The 22,865-nt window shown below is 51.0% G+C and overlaps 1 long non-coding RNA gene across 4 annotated transcripts; it reads left to right on the forward strand.

Moving 5' to 3' along the window:
* The first annotated feature begins 4,316 nt into the window (after window positions 1–4,316).
* On the forward strand, window positions 4,317–22,320 carry LOC116757403. Of its 4 annotated transcripts, XR_004350950.1 has the most exons (5): window positions 4,317–5,166; window positions 5,722–5,771; window positions 12,888–13,044; window positions 14,103–14,188; window positions 21,121–22,314. It is a non-coding gene; the product is annotated as an uncharacterized LOC116757403 (long non-coding RNA). The 4 variants fall into 4 exon arrangements; XR_004350951.1 differs by lacking the exons at window positions 4,317–5,166; window positions 5,722–5,771 and adding an exon at window positions 9,340–10,135; XR_004350952.1 differs by lacking the exons at window positions 4,317–5,166; window positions 5,722–5,771; window positions 12,888–13,044 and adding an exon at window positions 9,340–10,135 and having other exon boundaries at window positions 21,121–21,173; window positions 21,566–22,314.
* Window positions 22,321–22,865: the final 545 nt, after the last annotated feature.

The following is a 22,865-nucleotide window of genomic DNA, read 5'->3' on the forward strand; positions in this document are numbered from 1 at the left end:
GCAAAGGCACCCCCAGACCTATCTCCCAACCACCAATTAGGTGTTCAAAGTCTCCCTCAACTCCACATACCCCACCCCAAACTGGTGACCAGCCCCAACCTGGGCCTCCAGGGTGCTCTGCATCTCAGGGAACGGTGCCAAGCCTCACACGCGGCCATCACCGCCCACAAGTCCTTCCAAAGCCCATCCCATCCACCGTATCTCTCGGACGCAGCTCTCAGATTCTCCACTTCATTCCGGCGTTCCAGCTCCTTCCACGAATCTCAATCCATCTCATTCTCTGCATCTCCAGTACCTCCCCTGTATTTCACTCAGCTGTCATGCCTCACGACAGGTCCCTCCCTCCATCCCCACGGGGCCCTCTGATGCCCCACGCGCACTAGAGTGAAAGCTTCTAGGTCCAGGTCCTACCCCAGCCTCCTGTGGTTTCCCACGGCACCCGGGGAGGGGGAAAGAGCAGCTGAGAGCTAGGCAGAGATAAGCCCCCAGTCCCTGCCCTCCAGGACTCGAGTCCAGCGGGACATTAGAATAAGTTTAATACTCCAGGGAGCTATGCTGTGCTGAGTGTAGGGTCTGGGGAGAGTGGAGTCCGGTCCTGGGGCATGAGCCTGTGGAAAGCCTCCAAGAGGAGGGTGATTGCAGAGTGGGGCCTCAGGACACGGGAGTCCAGGCTGTGGGGATGCGAGAGGTGCGCCAGGCGGAGAGGGTGGATCCTGACCTCTGCCCGTGATGATGCTCGGGGAGCTGGCTGGGTCTCCACCACCTCCGGGACCGCCCAGGGCTGACACTGAGCTTGGGGATGAATAAATAACATTTATTGAGCGCCTACTGTGTGCTAGGCCCTGGGCAACACTTGACATGCATTCACTCACCAAGCATCCCAGCAACCCAGTTATTACTCCTAGTTGGCAGATGTAGAGATGGAGGCTCAGAGAGGTTCCGTGTCTTCCTCAATGCCACACGACGAGTAAGGGCTGAAGCCGCCTGGCTCCAGGGCCTGGGCGTGGATGGCGGGGGTCTGAGTCTTGGGCAGGGTGAGACATGGAGGTCCCAGGTGCTCCCTTGGCAGTGGCTCAACTCCGACAGAAGGTATCTCCTGACCCTGCAGCCTCTCCCTTTCATCTCCCAGAATCCCCAGCCTTGGGGCGGGAGTCCTGCCACACCCTGTTGAGGTCTTCACGCTCATTGCCTGCCTCAGACCTTGCAAAAAGCCCAGTGTGTGCCCACACGCATTTCACAGCGGGGATGCGGAAGGTGCGGGAACTCAGGTGACTTTCCCAAGTACCTGTACATCCTGGACTGGAACCCATGTCAGTCTGATTCCAAAGCCCGCCAGCCACCTCCAGAGTGAGCCATGCGGGTCATTGCCAATATCACCTGAGATTTCCTCTGCATCTCGCCCTTTACGAGGTAAAGTCACATAGGCCTCAGGACGACTCAGTGGTGTAGACACCGTAAGGTGCCCTCTTACAGACCTGGAAACCAAGCCCCAGAGAAAGCAAGACACTCTCCCAGGGCCTCACTGCTCTGCTACTGAGAGGCCAAGCTGGTGTGTGAACCCAGGCAGCCTGATCTTATCCTCTGTCTATACTACACACATAGAGAAAAGAGCTGGGAGAATCCCATTTTTATGTGCTGCGTTTCCCCCCGGAAGCCGGAAGAATCTGACATTTACCAGCACCTACTATGTGCTGGCTGATTGCCTACCATTACTCTGCAAATAAGTATCCTTAATTTTATAGACAAGGAAATGATACTGAGCTTCCTTGCTCTCCAGGTCAGCTAGAGATGGGGGACAGGAGGCAGGGAGGAGAGATTCACTGCCCGGAACCCTTGGGTCCCCACCGAAGATGCCCGAGCATCCTGGCCCCATGAGGCCGGCCCCTGGTTGGGGGCAGGGCTGTCTCCTACTGCAGCAACCTCTTCCCTCCCCCTTCCCGCCTGGGGAGAATTAAGTGGTGAATGTTTTCAAAGTCGACTGTCAAAAGAAAATGGTTGGAGGAAGGAAATGTGCAATTAGGAGCTTCAGAGGAATTTCCATCGTGAGGTTTGAGCTCGACTGTAAACACTCAGGATGGAGAGGACACGGCTTTTCCCCTGGCTGGGGTTCCTGCCAGCTCTGCGGGGCCCCAGAACCGGGTGGGCCCAGACTGGGGCGGTGGGCAGCCAGCCTCGGACCAGGGAGGTGCTAGGGGCCGCGGGGAGCCCCCATTCCCAAGCGAGGCTTTTTCCAGCAGAAGGTGTCGGCATTACAGAAAGGAAATATTAACATTATAATTATAATTCTGTTTATTTAATTAAGTTATTAAATAGGCCCGTCCTGCGAGAGAGACAGAAAAAAAAAAAACCCTTTAGTTTCATTCTAATTGCTTCTCCCAGGATGAAATTAGAGGCTTTGAGAAGGAATCAGAGCCAGAAAAGGCACAGGCTCTGGTGGGCCTGGGTCTGGGCCTGGGGTCCGGGCCATTGAGTGGGCAGGGCCGGCCCCAGGCGGAGGGGGGACCAGGCCAGGGGAACACAGGCTTCATGAGGGCAGGGATGCGGGCCTGTGGTGTCCCCATGCCTGGTACGCAGTAGGTGCTCAAGAAATAGCTGTGGAGTCAAGTTGAAGGGTTGGGGAGTGACAGTCTCAGCTGCCCCGAAGACCCTCGGCTGATGGTTTCTCCAGAAGAGAAGCAGCAGCTCCTTGCTGGGGCCAGACTCTGCCAGAACACGTAGCTCTGTTCCCCGTGGTGGTCAACCAGTGTCCATCCCAGCAGTGGGGGACCTTCCTGCATTGCCTGGTGTGTATACTGACCTTCACCTCTTCCTGCAGCCTCTGCCCCAGTCACTGGTGGCTGATGACCAAGGAGGACAACGTCACCGTGGGGAGGGGGCCAGCAGATCCTGCCAGCCCCCAGACTCCAGGGCAGCTCCTGACCCCCATGTCTCCTAAAGTGGCACGTTTCCTAAGGCTCTGGACGTGGGGTCTCAGAGGGTTCCAGCAGCTGAAGCCCCTCTCCCCAGCCCCCTCAACTCCAGCCCTCCACTCTGCGGAGCCAGTTCAGGGACCCGAAGCCAGGCCAGGCCCGGTGGAGACTCCCCTGAGGCCGGGAGGGGGCCAGCCCCCAGGAGGCCCCAGATCCGGTCCTGCGCCCCCCAAGCTGACAGCTGCCCCCAGGCTCCGTGTAGAACCTCCCGTTGGACGGGAAGTGTCTCATTCCAGCTGGCACGGCCTTATCGAACAGTCGGGCTTTGTAAGTGTGGACAGCTGCAGCCATGGGGCCGGCTCTGGGCTGGGGGTGGGGGTCGGCAGAGGGGCTGGATTTGGAAAGATGGGGGGGGAGGCCAAGGCCAGCAGCATCTGCAGTGAGTGGTTCATGGAGAGGATCATGGCGATTCGGTTCTGGCGGAGCTTCCTGGAAAGCTGAGCCCCTCAAAGGGGTGTCAGAGTACTAGGTCTAATTGGGGAGGGACCATGAAGAAAAGAGGAATGTGTGGGAGGAAGGTGGGAGGGCCTGGGCCTCACCTCCAGGACTCCAAGCCTTGGCCCTGGCACCCATTCTTCAATGGGTGACACTGAGACAGCCACAAAACTAACCACTTTGGAGAAAAGGGAGGGTGTGAGGACCCTTTCTATACACAACCATCCATTCCACCCATCCACCCATTCATCCATCTACACACTCACCCATCCATCAACCATCCATCCACCCATCCATCCATCCATCCACCCATCCACTCATCCACTCATCCACTCATCCACTCATCTACTCATCTACCCATCACCCATCCATCTATCCATCTATCCATCCATCCATCCACCCATCCACTCATCCACCCACCTATGCATCCATTCACCCACTCATCTACCCATCACCCATCCATCTATCCATCTATCCATCCATCCATCCAACCACTCATCCACCCATCCACTCATCCACCCATCCATCCATCTACACACTCACCCATCCATCAACCATCCACCCATCCACCCATCCACCCATTCACCCATCCACCCATCCATCCATCCACTCATCCACCCATCCATCCATCTACCCACTCACCCATCCATCAACCATCCATCCACCCATCCATCCATCCATCCACCCATCCACTCATCCACTCATCTACCCATCACCCACCCATCCATCTACCCATCCACCCATCCACCCATCCATCCATCTACCCACTCACCCATCCATCAACCATCCATCCACCCATCCATCCATCCATCCATCCATCCACCATCCACTCATCCACTCATCCACTCATCTACCCATCACCCATCCATCTATCCATCTATCCATCCATCCATCCATCCATCCATCCATCCATCCATCCATCTGCCCATCAATCTATCCATCCAACATCCATACAAAATTTGTGCTCAATTACCTCCTCTGCTGGGCTCCAGGGACCTAGAAAATGATCAGATTGTTCCTGCTCTGGTGACACTCCCAGTGTGTGTGTGTATGGGGGTGGGGGCAAGGGAAACAGACAGAAAACAAATAAATCCCTATGGTGAGTCAGGGAAGTTCTGTAGCAGAGAAGGTGTACTTCAGTTGTCAGGGAAAGACTTGATGAGGAAGTAACATTGAATTGAGACCTGACAAGGAGTCAGGTAAGAACTATGGATTGTGTTCTGAGCAGCATGTGAAACCAAGGGAGGGTGTTAAGAGGAGGATGACTGGTCTAAGTTTTTCAAAGGATGTCTCTGGCTCCCACGTGGGGGTGTACAGAATGATGCAGGCGTGGAAACAAGGAAGGTGGTGAGAAGGATATCACAGTAGACCAGGCTAGAGAGGACAGTGGAGACACAGCTGGAGAGGTGGGGCAGGCTCAGGACACATTTTGTAGGTAGAGATGACAGAGTAGGTTTGTGAATTGTCTGGGGAGAGAAGGGAAGTGGTGTGATTCTCAGGTGTTTGGACCAAGAAACTGGGAAGATGATGAGCCGTTTTCAGAGACCAGGATGACTCTGAGAAATAGGTCTAAAAAACAGGTGGGCACACACCTCAGTCTAAACATACAGGCTCTGGAAACAGAGAGACCTATGTTCAAATCCTAGATCTACCACTGTCTATGTGTTAGTCGCTGAACTTCTCTCAACCTCTGTGACCTCACGTGGAAAATGGGGACGTCGTGACAGTTCACGTAACATGCGTGGCACAGTGCCTGCAGAAGGTAAAAGCTCATATAAAGACTACTATTAATCATGACCTCTCCACTGGATGGGGAGTTCCTCACCCCCATCTCAGCAGCCCTGTTCCTATTTTTCTGTTTCAACAAACCCTAGAAACTGGGTTGCCAAGAGCAGCTCCTAACAGCTGCCACCGCCCCCACTCCCCTCCTCAGGTTCCGGAGCCTAAGGGTATGGGGTGCCCATGGGGATGCTGTTGGTTCCAGGATCAAGCAAATCACAGAGCAGGTTTTGCAAGAGTGGGAGGGAGCAGGAGAACTGGTCTGCTAGGCACCAGCAAGGAGCCCTATTCACAGCAATTTCCCCAAAGCAGCTCTCATTGGCAGAGAAGGATCCCCAAGGCCCCTCTCTGCTTCATAAGGAACTTGTAATTAGTAGCTGGGCATCAAAATGTGCAAGGTTAGTTGAGGCTCTTCTTGGGGGGCAGGGTCCTCTGAGATGTGGGACTGAAAGGGTGGGTGTTATTTGCAGGTACCTAAGCTCTCTAGAGCTCAGTGTTTGTGTTTTTGCTTATTTGGTTTTTTTCACTTCCCAATGAGATTGAAGACTTTGGCTGAATTGAGGACTGCACCACTCTCCAAAGCCTTAGGTATGAGCTCATCCATTTTTATCTCCATGCTGATGACTTTCAAATATCTATCTCCCAGCCTGGTTTCCCTCCTGAATGTCAGACCCATATCTCCAATTGTATATATTGATGTCTCCACTTGGGTATCCTACCCAAGTGGGATGGATACCCAAGTGGAGACATTATACCCAAGTGGAGGCATCGTGGGATGTTTCAAACCTAGTAACTCATGATTCCTACCAGTGTATTTATTTCACTTTTTGTTCTTTTCACTTCTAGAATGTCCATTTGTTTCTTTATTACAGTTTCCATTCCTCTGCCTAGATTCCTTATCTGCTCCCTTATGATGAAGATATTTTCTATTAATTCTTTGAGTAAATTATTCTTTAAATATTTGAACATATTTATAACAGCTGCTTTGAAAGATTTGTTTGCTAAATCTGTTATCCAGGCCGTTTCAGGATTGATTCTATTGACTGTTGCTTTCCCCTCTTGACGATGAGTCACATTTCTGTTTCTTCGTGTACTTGGTAATTGTTGATTATATACTGGGCATTGTGCATGATATATTGTAGAAACTCTGGATTCGAATATCTCCCTCTGAAAAGGGTTGATTTTTGTTCTAGCAGGCATTTCAGTTACTGGTTGATTACCTGAATGTGGGTGGTCTTGGTTTATTATTTGTTATGGCAGATCTGTGGAAAGCCTAAGGCATCTCCCAAACTTCTCTAACTTGGTGAGAATCAAGCTCCAAGCAAATCTTATTAAGGCCTCTTGTTATAGAAGGTCTACAGTAGGCTTTAGTCCAAGGTGTGAACCTTATTATTAAGATGAGGCCTTTCTGGTGTCACAGCTAGATACCCTAGTGTTAATGAGGTTATTCCACTGTGGTTGGGAAGGAACCCCAAAGTCCCCTAGTGTTGCTTGACATCTAGTATCTCTGTTCCACTCTCAAAACTTTAGGGCTTGAGACCACCTGTTAAGCCTCAGGTGGGGACTTCCCTGGTGGTGCAGTGGTTAAGAGTCTGCCTGCCAATGCCGGGGACATGGGTTCGAGCCCTGGTCCAGGAAGATCCCACATGCCGCGGAGCAACTAAGCCCGTGCGCCACAACTACTGAGCCTGCGCTCTAGAGCCCGTGAGCCACAACTATTGAGCCTGCGTGCCACAACTACTGAAGCCTGTGCCTAGAGCCCGTGCTCCACAGCAAGAAAACCCACCACAATGAGAAGGCTGTGCACCACAATGAAGAGTAGCCCCCGCTCGCTGCAACTAGAGAGAGACTGCACGCAGCAACGATGACCCAACTCAGCCAAAAAAAAAAAAAAAAAAAAAAAAAAAGTTATCAAAAAACAAGACTCAGGTGGTCTCATCAGAGCCCAGGGACCCTCACGTGGACTTTCTCCCCTCTCCCCATACAGCTTCCAGCTCTGAAGATTCTAGCTGCTTCAACAATACCAAACTCTCATCTCTGCACCGTCCGTTCAGTGGGATTTCTGAATTCTACATGGATGCCCACATGCTGCACCGCGGTCCAGGAAGTGTCCCCAAGTACAGATCCAGGGAGCTCTCAAGGCTCATTTCATGTTATTTTCTCCTCTTGGGGTTCACAGTCTTGCCCTGCCTTTGATACGATGTTGAAAACAGTGGCCTCGTATATTCTGTGCAGTTTTATGATTGCTTATGACAGAGGGGCTGATCCAGTTCCAGTTACTGTGCTGCGACCAGAAATGAGGAGCTCAGCATCTTACCCCAAACCTTCCTCCCCCGTGTTCTCCATCTGAAGACTTACTACAATCTACCCATTTCTCCAACACAGAATCCCGGGACTCATCTTCGGTGCTACCCCCTTAATCACTCCCTGTGGGGGATCCATCAGCCCTAGGGGCCTCTTTGATGTTCATGGGAGCTCTTGGGTCTGACGAAATTTCCTTCTCCACCCCCATCGCCCTAGTCTATCCTCCCTGGGACCACTCTGACAGCTTCTTCACTGGCCTCCTGACCGCGAGTCTCGCTCTGTTCCAGCCCATTCCCCACCCAGCAGCAGAGGGCTCCTTCTCAACCTGACCATCTGGCCTGGGCACTGCTGCTGTTGTCTCGGGGGGCAACACTTGAGATCTGTCCCCACCTGTCTCCACACCCCCTTTTGTTGCCACCTTCTGCGTTCCCACCACACGGGCCTGTTTGCAGCTCTCAGGTGACATCACCTCTTATCTCAGAGCCCTCACTTGGTGGGTAAGTGGGATGCCATGCCCTGGGTATTTTGCATAACAGCTGTTCAGATCTTAGCTCATGTGACCTTCCCTGGTCTTCCAAGCCTGAGTTAGATGCTTTTTCTATGTATAAACGCTATATCTGCATTTCCTCCATCATAGCCGGCTCTCAGATCTTTAAAAACCAGAGGAATGGCACTTTCACTGTGTCTCCCCAAAGCCTGGCTGGGAGACCTGCCCCATCACCGTGTGATGAGAGAGCCAGCGCCCAGGACTATGGAGGGACCAGTGGGTGGAGGTGTCGGTGCATTCCTGAGGCTGGAGGTGGAGCCTGGGGCTTTCTCCAGGGGGATGCAAGCCCCGGGGAGAGAAAGGATATTTCCACGGGCTGAGTACCCCTGGCAATGATTCTGGGGGTTTCTGGTCCCTGAGGGTCTCCCACAGGGAAAGGGCTAGAGAGAGCTCATTGTAGGAATCGTGGACGTACCAGAATGAGAAGGAACTGCAGACAGGTCTGTGTGCACACCTGTCCCCAGATGATGCATCCAAGGCCAGCTGCCGCCCCCGGAGGACGTGCAGACGCACTGGAAGACCTGGCATTGGATGGATGTCCTATTCCACCTGCGGGCTTCACAGAGGGGAAATTCCCTTTGGCCGCCTATCTCCCCTTCCCAATGTCCCCCCATTTTTGGTAGGGAAACTCCAACGGATACCTCTACTTGCTGTGACATTTCAACCTCTGGCCTCAGACACATCCTAAGATTCCCCAGGCCGAGGACATTTTCTCTTCATCATAGGAGACACAAGACCAGACGCCCACTCTCTGCCCCAGGGGCTGAGCCTGATGGACTCCTTTCTTGGGCTCCCATACTCTCTGGCTTCCCATTGGGCTTGGCCCTGGGCCTGTGGCTGCAGGTAAGAGACGGGAGGAGGGTGAGGTGTGAATGTCCATGTCACAGCATCTCCCCTGGGCCGTCACCTTGGGCATGCTGTGTCCCTGGATTGAAGGTCACGTCTCCCTCGGCAGCTCTCTCTCTGGGATTTCCTCCTCCCAGGCTCTGGCAGTGCTACTTTCCCGTTATCCCTTCAGCCTAAGGGTGACAGCAGCCTGGGGTGCGGTAGGCTGCCGACCTTGCGTGGTTTCCCTCCACTCTGCAGTTTTCTCAGCGTTGAGTCCTCTCTTTCCTGGTGGAACCCAGACTGACAGTCACCCCAACCCGTGGCAGCCCGGGGGGCACGCTGCACCCCCAAGAGGCTCCTGACGTGCCACCACTCAGTGCGGGGAGATGGGGCACAGCCTCGGCCGCACCCAGCACCAACCACCCAGCCATCCTCCCCCAAAGTTGGGAGAGAGCCACAGAGAGCCCATGGCAGAGCGGGATGGATGGCAGAAACAAAGGGCCAGCCTGGTGACAGTGCGGGGCAATGATGTCTGTGGGCTCTGCCGTCTCATAGATCGGGGCTCGAGCTCTGCCTCTTCCTGTTACCGTGCAGCCTTGGGGTGCAGCGTTTCATCTCTCGGAACCTAATTTCCATCCCAAGTTCCACAAAGGAGACAAGCAGAGCCTGAAAGCACAGCCCCCAGGACCCACCCCAGCCTCCCGCAGCCCCAGCGCAACTAACGAGGAGGGCGTGCTCCCAAATTCACCGCCTGCTTGCTGGTGAACCACTGCTGAGTCAAATAAGCAGGTTCCCAAAGTAGAAACCTTGTCAGATTCCAAAGAATGTCAGCCTCGGTGACTCACGTGTGTTGATCCCTGAACACCATCCCAGGCCTTTGGGATCAGCCCAGTCATCTGGGAGAAGCATCGCAATGCCGTGACTGCAATGCTGGGTTCCGGCCACAGAGAGCCAGGCCCAGGCCTGGCTGCCGAGAAAGGAGTTCCCACCAGGAAAATCTGATTCAATCCACTTCTCCTTTTCGGTTGAGGTTCACAGTTCCTTGGCAGTGCCTATAGCTGTGAACTCCGGCTCTGTGATGAATTGCCCGGTGGAAGGTGTCAGGGATGTTTTTTGTGATTGCTATGGTGATGGCGTTGTTGATGATGGCGGTGGGGATCCTGCTGGTGATGGGGGTGATGCCTCACAGCCTGAGCCTCAGAGCAGAGAAGTACAGGGAGATCTGACATCGGAGAACCTGACTGTTGGAGCCAGTTCTGCTACTTACTACCTGGTGAGCTGGACCACTTAGCCGGTGTCCCTGAACTTCTGTTTCCTCATCAGTAAAGGGAGAATGATCCCATCTGCCTTTCTGGACTGTTTGGGGATCAGAGCGACCAGGGCCTGTGAGTACTCCGGAAGATGAGAGCTGTAAAGCTCTGAGCATGTACCCGCTCAGACAAGTACTAGAACCTGTAGAAGGCGGCTACAGTGGATCTTGGCTTCTGCACTTTTTTGTGTGGAGCAAGATTCTCCTCCTTCTTCAGGCAGCAGCACGCTCTTTCCTTTGGAAAATTTCGCACAATTTCTCTCCCCCTCAGTGTGGCTTGGAGGGAGCTGGCAGTCATCATACCCCGCTTCCCCTGGTCACAGGGATGGGCTTGTGGTCCAGGCTGGGCAAGCCGAGTTCTTGCTGGGGCTTGCTAAGTGCAGCAGAGATGAGAAGAACTGAAAGTAGAAGATAGGGAGAAAGGGGAAGAGGAAGAGAACCCCAGGGGCTTTGTTTAAGCACCTGGATCCAGCTATACCTGAAGATAGCCTGATCTGGCCCTGAACCTCCAGGTTATACAGGTCATGTTAACAACCACCTGGAGTTTGAGTTGGACGTCTGTACTCTGCAAAGCGAAGTGTCCTTCCCTATACCTCTAATGTCCTCAGTCTCCTAGAATCCCCAGAACTTCTAAAGCAAAATTTATGACAGTCTGCCTTCCAAGTTCGAGGACAAAAGACTATTGTCTTGCCAGACCCAATCTGGCTCCTTTGCCCCCTCTTTTCAGGGAACAGATTGGGACTGACCCAGCTTCCAGATATCAGGGCACAAAGGTTGAGATCTGTTGCTATCCCCCGCCACTTCCCCAGGGGATATCTTTGTAGGGCAGCCCTGTTATAAACTGTAAAATGCCATGACTACTTTTGCTGATTATATAAACAAAGCCTCACCTAAACGATTCAAACAATATAGAAGAGCACAAGTGAAAAAGTAAAAAGATACATGATAGTGACCCCAGCTTCCAGAGATATAGCCCTGGGACACCTGCAGACCTCTCTCCAAGTCTCCGCAGGTACAAAGGCTCCATTTCCTGTCGGTGGGTCAAATACTTGCTGCTCTGGGACTTTATCCAGGTACCAGAACATTGTGGCGACCTCTGGCCACTGGACACGGCTTCCTGCTTTGTCAGAATTGAGCTGCTCAGCAGAATCCCAAGGATGTATTGTTCAATCCCCAGTGATGCATATTTGGGTCGTTGCCAATTTTTTTTTTTTTTTTTTTTTACTATTTTAAACATCACTGCAGTGAACGTATGTATATGTTCAGATTTCCCATGTCTGAGCATTTCGGTGGGGGCATTTCCTAGAAAAGGAATTTCAGAGTCAAAGAATATGAATAATTGAAAGGCGTTTGGTACATTCTGCCTAAGGGTTCCCAAGGAGTCTACAGTTCAGGTGGACGAAGGCGCCTAGCTCCATAATCATGACAATGCTGGGTTTTTATTCATCCCATAAGAAATCTTTTTTTTTTTTTTTTTTTTTTTTTTGCGGTATGCAGGCCTCACTGTTGTGGCCTCTCCCGTTGCGGAGCACAGGTTCCGGACGCGCAGGCTCAGCGGCCATGGCTCGCGAGCCCAGCCGCTCCGCGGCATGTGGAATCTTCCCGGACCGGGGCACAAACCCGTGTCCCCTGCATCGGCAGGCGGACTCTCAACCACTGTGCCACCAGGGGAACCCCCAGAAATCATTTTTGAGGTAGGAGAGAAAATTTGGTGAAAGGGTCCCACTTTTAGGAGCGGTGGTTTCCTCTGTGCTCAGTACAGGCTACTCTGCTCTTGGGGAAGGGGAGGTGACGCCGTGGGTGCGGGCTCTGTGAGGCTTTCTTGGTCGGCTTTACCACTGAAAGCCCCCCGGCCTGAAAGTTCAGTCTCCTGAGCAGGCCAGGACAATTGGTCTCCTACTTCTAGGTCCTGGGGCCTGTCTCTGGAGCCCTGGCAGCACCACTGGGTCACTCTGTGCCTGTCTCTGGGACAACGAGTCCTGATGATGCCTCGCACGCTGGCTTCTGGGAAAGCCTGTGCTGAGAAGCCACAAGGCCAAGTGCACAGGCCGCCTTGGCCCCTGGCTGCTAGGGGCTGGTAGCACACACTGGCCCCGGGTCCTCTGAATCCTGGAACCCGGTGGACGCTGGGCCCATTGCCACGCAGAAGGCTCTTTGCTTTAGTTCTCCTGGTGAGGGTACTAAGGCCTGGAGGCTCACTGGGTCTCACCTGTCCCACCACCATCCTGCACAGAGGAAGAAACAGCACAGAGAGGGGGAGTGACTTGGCAAAAGTCACACAGCTCTGAGTGGCCAAGCAGGGACTGGAACCCAGAACTCCCTACTCTAAATGGGTTGTTTCCTCTGCCTTGGACCCGGGATGATGTGTACTACTTTGAGGAAACACTAACCTGCTTTCTGTCTCTCCAGGCTGTATTTTCTAGAATTTCATATAAATAGGATCATACAGTATGTACCCTTATTTTGCCTGAAATTTTTTCTCAGCATAATTATTTTGAGATTCATCTATGTTGTCGTTGTACCAAGAGTTTATTTTTTGCTGAGTGGGATCCCACTGTGTGGATGGTCCATGGTTTGTTTTTATTCATTTATCTGTTGAGGGACATTTGGGTCATTTACAGTTTGGGGCTGTTACAAATAATGTTTGAATATTTATGTTCGAATGCTATGAACATTTGTATACAAGTCTTTGGACGTGTGCATTCATATCTCTTAGGTACACGCCTAAGACTGAAATGGTAGGTGAATGTTTAACTTTTGAAGAAACAGCCATGTTCCATTCCCACCAGCAAAGTACAAGGGAGTTCCAGTTTCTCCACATCCTTGCCAACACTTGGCATCATGGATCTTTTTAATTTTCGACATCCTAATAGGTACATAATGATATCTTATTGGGGTTTTAACTTGCATTTCCTAATGACAAATGATATTGAGCATCTTTTCATGTGCTAATTCTCCATCTTTCTAAATCTTCTGTCCATTTTTATCTGATTGTTTGCTTCCTTATTACTGGCTTTGTATATTCTGGATCCAAGTCCTTTATCAGATACTGTGACTTCCGAATATTTCTCCAAATCTGTGACTTTACTTTTCATTCTCTTAACAGCATCATTCAAAGAGCAGAGATTCTTAATTTTGATGAAATCTAATTTATCAGTATCTTTTTTTTTTTTTTTTTTGTGATACACCATGTCACCATGCCTCTCACTGTTGCGGCCTCTCCCGTTGCGGAGTACAGGCTCCGGATGCGCCGGCTCAGCGGCCATGGCTCATGGGCCCAGCCGCTCCGCGGCATGTGGGATCTTCCCGGACCGGGGCACGAACCCGTGTCCCCTGCATCGGCAGGCGGACTCTCAGCCACTATCAGTTTTTTTAATGGATCATGCTTTTGGTGTTGTATCTTAAAAATCTTGGCCTAACCCAAGGTCACAAAGATTTTCTCCTATGTTTTCTTCTAAAAGTTTTACAGTTTTAAGTTTTGCTCTTAGAGCTATGATCCACTTTGAGTTAGTTGTGGTATACGGCATAAGGAGTCAATTGAAATTTGTTTTTCTTTTTTGCGGTACGTGGGCTTCTCACTGTTGTGGCCTCTCCCGTTGCGGAGCACAGGCTCTGGACGCGCAGGCTCAGCAGCCATGGCTCACGGGCCCAGCCGCTCCACGGCATGTGGGATCTTCCTGGACCGGGGCACGAACCCGTGTCCCCTGCATTGGCAGGCGGACTCTCAACCACGGCGCCACCAGGGAAGCCTGAAATTTTTTTTTTTTTTTCTTTTTGCATGTGGGTATTCAGTAGTTTCAGAACGAGTGAAAAGATTATCTTTTCATACTGATTTAGTTTTGCACTTTTGTCAAAAAAACAACTGAGCCTATGTGTGTGGGTCTCTTTCTGGACTCTATGCTGTTCCATTGATCTGTGTGTCTCCATTTAGGCCAAGAAATCTGTTGTCATCTTGGATGTTTTCAAGATCTCACCTTTGTAGCGGCAGCTTCCAAGATGGTGCCCTCAGTCCCCACGGTGAGTAGCTGAGGCCTCCTGCCAACAGCCTTGTGAGTGGGCTTGGATCTCCCAGGCTTCAGATACTGCAGTCCTGGTCGATATCTTGACTAGAGCCTCACGAGAGACCATGAGCCAGAAACACCCAGCAAAGCCCTTCCCAGATTCCTGACCCTCAGAAACGCTGTGAGATCATCAATGTCTGCTCTTCTCAATCTGCTAAGATTTGGGGTAATTTGTTAGGCAGTAGTAGATTACTAAAGCTCTCTGTTGTTTTAGACAATTTGATGATGATGTACTTTGGTACATTTTGCTTCATGTTTTTTGTGTTTGAGTTTCATTGAGCCTCTTGGACCGGTAGGCTTATAGTTTTCCTCAAATTGAGAAACTTTTTATCCATTATTTCTTCAAATATTTGTTTCTGCCTCCCCTCCTTCCTCCAGGGGTTCCAATGATGCATGTATTGGGGCATTTGAAGCTTTCTCACAGTTTACTGTCACCATGCATTTCTTTGTCAGTCTTTTTGCTCTGTGTTTCATATTGAATAATTTCTGTTTTTCTGTGATCGAGTTCACTTCTCCTTCCTTCTGCAAATGTCTAGTATACTATTCACCCCACCAGTGTGTGTTTGATCTGAGACATTTTCGTTTTCATCTCTAGACATTCACATTGGGTCTTTTTATATCTTTTATGTTTCTACTTAACACATTCAGGATTTCCTCGAGCTTTAAAAAAAAATAAACATTTAATGTGGGAATAACTTTAGATTTATAGAAAATGTGCAAAGGCGGTACAGGTGTACAATGGTACGCCTCTCACCCAGTTTCAGATTCCTGCTCGTGCTTTCACGTGATATTACCGCGGTGTAGGAATATAGTTTTATTATCTGTTTTAATGTTCTTGTCTGTTAATCCTATCGTATTTGTCATTTCTTTGCCAGTTTGGTAGATAGATTTTTCTCCTCGTATTAGGTTGTATTTTCCTGTTGATTTGCATACTGATAGTTTTGTTTTTTGCTTTTTGTTTTCCTCTTCCAATTTATTGAGATACAGTCAACATACAACACTGTAAAAGTTTTAGGTGTCCAGCATAATGATTTGACGTACATACATCATGAAATGGTGATCGCAGTAAGTTCAGTGGACATCCATCATCTCATATAGATACAAAGTTAGAGAAATTAAAAAAGAAAAGTTTTTCCTTGTGATGAGAGCTCAGGATTTACTTAACTTTCATACAGCAGTGTTAATTATGTTTATCATGTTGTACATTACATCTCTGGTACTTATATCTTATAACCACCTTTATCTAATTCCCCTTAACCCTACCCCTACCCTCTACCCCCACCTCTGGTAACTACCAATCTGATCTGTTTTTCTATGAGTTTGTTTGTTTCTTTGTTTCTGAGGTATAATTGACCTGTAATACTATGTTAGTCCCTGTTACGCTACAGAGTGATTCATTATTATTACTATACATTTGAAAACGGTCAACACGGTAAGTCTAGCTACCGTCTGTCACCATACAGAGATGTTACATAGTTATTAACCATATCCCCTGCACTGCACATTTCATACCCACGACCCATTTGTCTCCATCACCTATTTCTTTCCTCCCCTGACACCCTGACAAGCAACCACCAGCTTGTTCTCTTTTTCTGTTTTGTTATGTTTGTTCATCTGTTTTGTTGTTTAGATTCCACATATAAATGAAATCATCCGGTATTTGGCTTTCTCTGTCTGACTTATTTCACTTAGCATAATGTCCTCTAGGTCCATACAAGTTGTTACAAATGACAAGATTTCACTCTTTTTTATGGGTCAGTAATATTCCATTGTGTGTGTGTGTGTGTGTGTGTGTGTGTGTGTGTACCACATCTTTATCCATCCATCTATTGATGAGAACTTAGGTTCCTTCAGTATCTTGGCTATTGTAAATAATGCTGCAGTAAACATAGGAATGCATATATCTTTCCAAATCAGTGTTTTTGTCTTCTTTGGGTGAATACCCGTGAGTGGAATTGCTGGATCACATGCTAATTCTATCAGGTCAGGTCCTAGGGGTCTCTGGCTGCAGGGCCATGGGGATCCTGGAGCTTTTGTTGGCCTGCTGGTGAGTGGGACTCAGAAGGTCCTGGAGCTGGTGCTGGCCTGCTGTCCTAACATGGCAGGCTGTAGTGGTCCTAGGGCTGATGTCTGCCAGCAGGTGGGTGGGGCCAAGGCTCAGGGGATCCCAGGGCTGGTACCTGCCCATTGGCGGATGGAGTTGCATCCTGGGGTCCCTGGCAGTGGGGCCCCGGGGGTCCTGGGGCTCGTGCCAGCTCACTGGTATGCTGGAGGGCAGGGCTGGGTCTGGGGGATTGGCCGTGGGCTCAGGGAATCTTAAGGCACCTGGGCTGCTGGTGGGTGGGGCTGTGTCTCTGCCTGGCTAGCTGTTTGGCTTGAGACGTCCCCGTACTGGGGACAACAGACTGGTAGGCGGGATGGGCCCCAGTGCTAATGAGCTAGAGGGAGGATTCCAAGATGGCGCTCACCAGCACCGGTGCCCACGTGGTAGGAAGAGCCCCCCAAACGGCAGCCTCCAGTGCCTGTGTCCTCAGGTGGAGCTCCAAGTGTCTCTTGCCTCTCTGGGAGCCTCTCCAAGATCAGCAAGTGGGTCTGACCCTGACTCCTTTCAAATGACTTCTTCTGCCTGGGTCTTGGAGCCTGTGAGGTTTTGTGTGTGTCCTTTAAGAGTGGAGGCTTTATTTCCCACAACCCTTTCGGTCTCCCTAAAATAAGCCCTGCCGGCCTTCAAAGCCAAATGTACTGGGGTCTTGTCTTCCTGGTGCAGGACCTTTGGCCTGGGGAGTCCAATGTAGGGTTCGGACCCCTTGGTCCTTGGGGAGAACCTCTGCAATCGTGATGACTTTACCATCTGTGGGCCGCCTACCTGGGGGTGTGAGTATCGACTAGACTGTGTGTCTCCGCCCCTCCTACCCATCTTGTGTTTTTTTCTGTATATCTTTAGTCGTAGAAGATCTTTCCTGTTAGTCTTCTGGTCTTTCTCATCAGGAGTTGCTCTGTCAATAGTTGTAACTCTGTTGTGCTCATGGGGTCCTCCTGCTCCATCATCTTGGCCACTCCCCCCTGTATGTTGAGAATTTCGGATTGAATGGCTGACATTTTTACAAATTTTACTTTGCTGGGGGCCATATATTTTTTGGTATCCAAAAAAAAGTATTCTTCACCTTGTTCTTGGGTGCAGTTAGGTTCCCTGGAGACAGTCTGATCTTTATTTGGTCTTGCTTTTTTTTTTTTTTTTTCCCCCGGTACGCGGGCCTCTCACTGTTGCGGCCTCGCCCGTTGTGGAGCACAGGCTCCGGACGCGCAGGCTCAGCGGCCGTGGCTCACGGGCCCAGCCGCTCCGCGGCATGCGGGATCCTCCCGGACCGGGGCACGAACCCATGTCCCCTTCATCGGCAGGCGGACTCTCAACCACTGCGCCACCAGGGAAGCCCTGGTCTTGCTTTTAAGATTTGTTGGGTGGGAAGAGCACAGTGTCCTGTCTGGGGTTAGTTTTACCCCCGCTACTGAGGCAAAATTCTTCTCAGTATTCTAATGAATGCCCCATGAGCGGTGAGATTTTCTTCTCTGGCTGTTGGGGTCAGGCACAATCCCCAGTCCTGTGTGCTCTGGGCTCTGTCCCCTCTCATCCCTCTGGGTGGTTCTTACCCCACCCTTAGGTTGTTTTCTCACATGGGTCACTAAAAGCTAGCAGCCTGCCTTGTTTGGTGGACCTCAGCCGGCCTGCCTCCCATGCCTTTGAAAAGTTTGGTTGCCCAGAAATGGGAGAGACCTGCTGTCTGCTTCCATTCCCCCATTAACCCGACAGATGTGGGCAGCCACCATGGACAGAGGTGCAGGTCGCACCCTGCACGGTCCTGATGGCTGTTCTTCACTGAGAATGGAACCAACCTTAAGGAAGCAGAGTTAAGAAAGAAGGAGAAAGAAGGCCCAATTCCTGGCCCTATGGTTTGACCTGGGTCAAGCTGTGCCTGAAGCCATGAAGTCCCTGTGTTTTTAAATCCAGTTTGAGCCAGGAGTTCTGTTCCTTGTAATGAAAGCATCTTCCGTGACACACTGACTGGTCAATGTGGAGGGTCACAGAGGAGAGTCAGAGATGCAACCCAGGTCTCCAGCCTGGGGGGGACGGGGGACTGTAGGGCCACCACTAAGTAAGGAGCGTCTGAGGAAAGCGGGTCAGGTCAAGGGTTGGACAATGGTTAGAGCTTACAGTGGGCTCTCCCGTCCCAGGTCGCCCTTCACCTTTACGTCACTGACGTCATCAAATGGGACTGTGGCTATGAAAAGGCTTGGCAAAGTGTGAAGCTCTGTGCAAGGGTCTTGTGTATGTCTGTGTGTGTGTGTTGATTGGAAGACACAGTAGGTGGAGGTTTTGTTCCCAGCTATTGTGTCCCCTTCCCGTATGAGAACAGGACATCCCCAGAGTCACCTTGTGACATGGCAGTGGTTCGTGCAGAAAGGGCCTACATCCCTGCCTCAGTGCTGCTGGGCGAGGCCATCTGCTTGCTGGCGCCAACGGAATGTGACAGGATACCCGTCCCGGGAGGAGTTTGAAGTGCCGTTGAGTGTTGTCACAAGAATAGCGTGTTCCTCGCCGGGACTGTGTCTTCAGCTTGGACCCTGGCGTGAAGGATGTGGACCGACTTGTGGCTCCACGTAAAGTACGTGGGACACAAACCTTTGCTGCTGTAGACCTTTGAGATGGAGGGGGTGGGGGTAGTTTGTTGCCACGACAAACCTGCTGGGTTGCCGTTGGGTTAATGCTTGCCCCTTCCACCTGCTCCCGGGAATCAAGCCCTCGCCAAGCCCACCAACAGAACACCTGGATCTGGACACACGGTCCCCGTTAGTTACCCTACCTAGTCTGGGGCAGAGAAGGAAGGCAAACACCAATGCCTCAGACTTTTTTTTTTTAAATCAGCTTTACGGAGGTATAATTTATACACAACGAAACCCACCAATTTAAGTGCTCAGTTCAACGAGTGGACACATGTACACAGCTGGGCAACCATCACCTTCACTGGAATACAGAATGCTTCTAGGTAGGTCTCTTGTGCCGCTTTCTAATGAATCAGACCTTTTTGTCTACAGGTGACCATCTGGTGCTACACTTCAGATTTGCCAGGGATGCGGGTGGTATATGTGGCAGGCACTCTTGTGGGTCCATCTTTCTTTTGGTCAGCGGAGCAATGACGAGGTTTCAGGAGCCTGTGCGGATCTATACTTTGTTCCTTTCACTCCGAACATACCCTGGATTGTTATCATTCACGTGTTGATGAACAGTGGGCTGCCCCGGTTCCTGTCGCCGTGAACTCAGTGTCTGAGTCTTTTGTGGGTGTAGGTTATCCTTTCCCCTGGGTGAATCCCTGGGAGTGGGGCAACGGTGTTGTCCGGTAACCGTATATTTAATTTAAAAGGAACTGCCAACTTTCCAGACATTCGCAGTCTCCCCTGGAAAGGTTTTTCCTCATGTCGACCAGTTCTTCCTTGGATGTCTGAGTGAACATCTTTACATCAAAAAAAAAAAAAAAAAAAAATAAGCTGCCAAATTCTTCCAAAGTGGACGGACAACTTCACATTGCTGCCCTACCGGTGTATGAGGATACCAGATGCCCTGTATCCTAGCTGACACTTGGTAACGCCCATCTTTAACACAAACCATTTAGTGGATGTGAAGTGTCACCTCACTGCGCTTTGAGTTTGTATTCCCATGCTTACTAATGGTGGTGAGAAGCATTTCACGTATTTATTGGCCAGTTAGATGTCTCCTTTGGGGAGTGTAAGTTTGTAACCTGTGCCCACATTTTTATTGGGTTGTTTATTTTATGGTTGAGTTTAAGAGTCCTTTATATCTTTGGAATGAAAATCCTGCGGCAGCGATGTGCGTCGTGAATCTTCTCTCTCAGTCTGTGATCTGGCTTTCAGTTTTCTTTACCATGGTGTTTGAAGCCCAGAATATTTTAATTTTGCTGAAGTCAGTTCATCCAATTTTTATTTTCATGGTTAATGCCTTAGCGCCCTCGCGATTATTTTATTGGCCCGTGAGTCATCTTGTGGTTCGTTTTAATTGACTGCTTTTTTCTTGACTACGGTTCACATTTTCCTGTTTGTTTTTTTTTTTATCTACCTATATTTTTGTTGTGCACTGAAACTTATGAAGGGTATATCGTGGGGACATTCATCCTCTTTTCTCCCTCTGGAGAGTGTTGGTATTTGTTCTCCATTTCTCTCTGCTCCCCGAACTTGTACGTCCTCGACTTCGTACTTTGTTGGTGGGTATTGGGGGAGCCCAAGGTGTTCCCACGACCCTCTAGCTCAGGGAGATCCCCCTCCCACACTGTCTCCTGTAGATCCTATCAGGGCTGATTTAAGTTTGTTCGGGGGAGTCTAAGGTGGGTCTTGCCTCACAATGGCATCCTTGCTCCTAAGGCAAGACTTTCTTGTACTCAGCCGGATGTGCAGGGGTCAATGACTCTCTGTACCCTGGCTGGACCACGTGCCCCAGCAATGCCCAACCTCTGGAATCACATCCCACCCCCAAGTCTGGGGCCTGTCTCTTGCCCTGCCCCGCAGCTTCCAGAAGCATCAGTGTCCCGAACTCTGATCTTTGTCTCCTTGGCTTGGTGGGCCCAGCATGCCTTCCGAGGACCCCCACCGGCCAGCTTGCGGAGCCATGGTGGGAATTGTCTCAGTGGATCTTGTGGCTCCTTTCCCGAGCTTCCTTCTCTGGGTACTGCAGTCTCACATGGTTGGCTATCCAGCAGCTGTCCAGAGCTGCCTCAGACGTATTGTCCAGGCATGTGGCCATCCCTGGCGGGGAGGGTCAGCCTGGTGCCAGGTACATCAACAGAGCTGGAAGCTGAATTTTCCTCGGGTTTTTTTTAATAGATTCACTGGATGTTATTGAGAACTCCACGCCAAAGGCAGACGCCCCTGGACAGGTAAGGCGCTCCTCTCCACGGGGTGCAAGGGGGACAGGTGGGAGAGTGGCCCGGGCGTGGCTCCAGGAGGGCATCAGGCAAGAGCGTGGGTCCCCCAAGTTGAGAAAGAGCCAAGCTCGGTGCTGTCACCCAGGAGGAGTGTCACAACAGGGTCCCCGCCTGAGAGACCGCCAGAGTGGTGCTGGCTAGAGCTGCCCCTCTCCCCTGCCCCACCCAGGCCTTTTCTTTCACTGTTTTTGGGGAAACCTCTGTATCTCCTATTCTCTCCCCAGAGCAGCACAGCACCCTGGCTGGGCTTCCCCTGCTGCTCAGAACCCGTCCTGGAGGCCTCAAGCCTCTGTGTCTGGGCTGCAAGGGGCTCCTGGCGAGAGTGCACCTGCCCCTCCCAACAGGTGTGACACTGACGCACGTACAGGGGACACGGAGACACCACCCAGGAGCAAGGCGTGCCCTGGACAGTCACTCTGTCCTCCGATAAGCAGACAGAGACCCAGAAAAGGGCTGACTCCTGGGCTTGACACCGACTGCTCACATGTCCGCTGCCCCACGTGGCCTTTTTATCACCTGTGTACGCTATTTATCACCTGTGTACGCTATTTATCACCTGTGTACGCTATTTATCAGAGATACACAGTAGCATCATTCATTCACTCATTCATTCATTCGCGTTGGGGCAGAACTGGCTGTGAGTGTCCCACCGCCGTCTGCCCGCCCTGCTGCATTTCTTCCTCTCTCTCCTGCCCCTGGGGAGGAAGTTTCCATCCTTGCAGCTCTGAGTGTTGGGCCTTGCGGATGCAGATTCGGGAAGGAGAGGGAGGCGGGCAGGAGGCAGGAGCCTGGGCGCCTTCCAGGAAGGGGCTGTAGGGGAGCTGAGGCTCGCTGGTGCAGGCTCTGGGAGCCCTTCCGGAGGTTCGGGAAGTGCAAAGAAACAACCAGAGACATCCCGAAATTCAAAATTCGTTGTGGACTTCTGCCTGAACACTGCTGGTGGGCTGACCCAACCGCACTCTATAAACACTTTCTGACTCACTGCCTCCCATTCCAGAGGATAGGAGAACTAATCACTCCTGTTCCCAGCCTCCTCAGCCATGGAGGTGGCCATGTGGCCCATTTCTGTCCATTGAGAAATAAACAGAAGTCTTCTAGGAACTTTGGAGAAAGGTGTCGTTTTTGGTTTTGGTTTTCGCTTTCTTGATTAAGAAGAAAAGGCAAGACAAAGACATGTGGCACTGTCCTTCCTCTGTCTTCATACTTTGAAGATGGAGGTGATGCCCAGAGCCATGGCAGCCACCTTGTAGCCATGAGGCAACAAGATGGAATGGCGAGGCTACAAGCAGAAATGGCAAGCCAAGAGAACTGCAGAGATGCCATCCACAGAGCCAACCACAGCTGCGTCCTACTGCTAGACCTCTTGTGTGAGGAAAAAAAACAACAACTCTATTTGCTTAAGTCAAGGTTAGTTGGGTTCTCTGTTATTTGTTACTGACGTCACTCCTCAGTGATACATAGACTGTGTGTGCATGTGTGTGATTATGTGTGTTTGTGTGCCTGTGTACCACGGCACTAAGCCTGGACCCCATGGGGCATGGCTTCAAAAGGGTTGCCTGTCTTTTGACAAATCCTTGCTGAGCATCTGCTCTGTGAGAGGCGTTAGGTGGGTGGTGGTTATAAGGCAGGTGGACACCTGTCTTC

Source organism: Phocoena sinus, chromosome 8 (assembly GCF_008692025.1).
Source record: "Phocoena sinus isolate mPhoSin1 chromosome 8, mPhoSin1.pri, whole genome shotgun sequence".
Lineage (NCBI taxonomy): Eukaryota > Metazoa > Chordata > Mammalia > Artiodactyla > Phocoenidae > Phocoena > Phocoena sinus.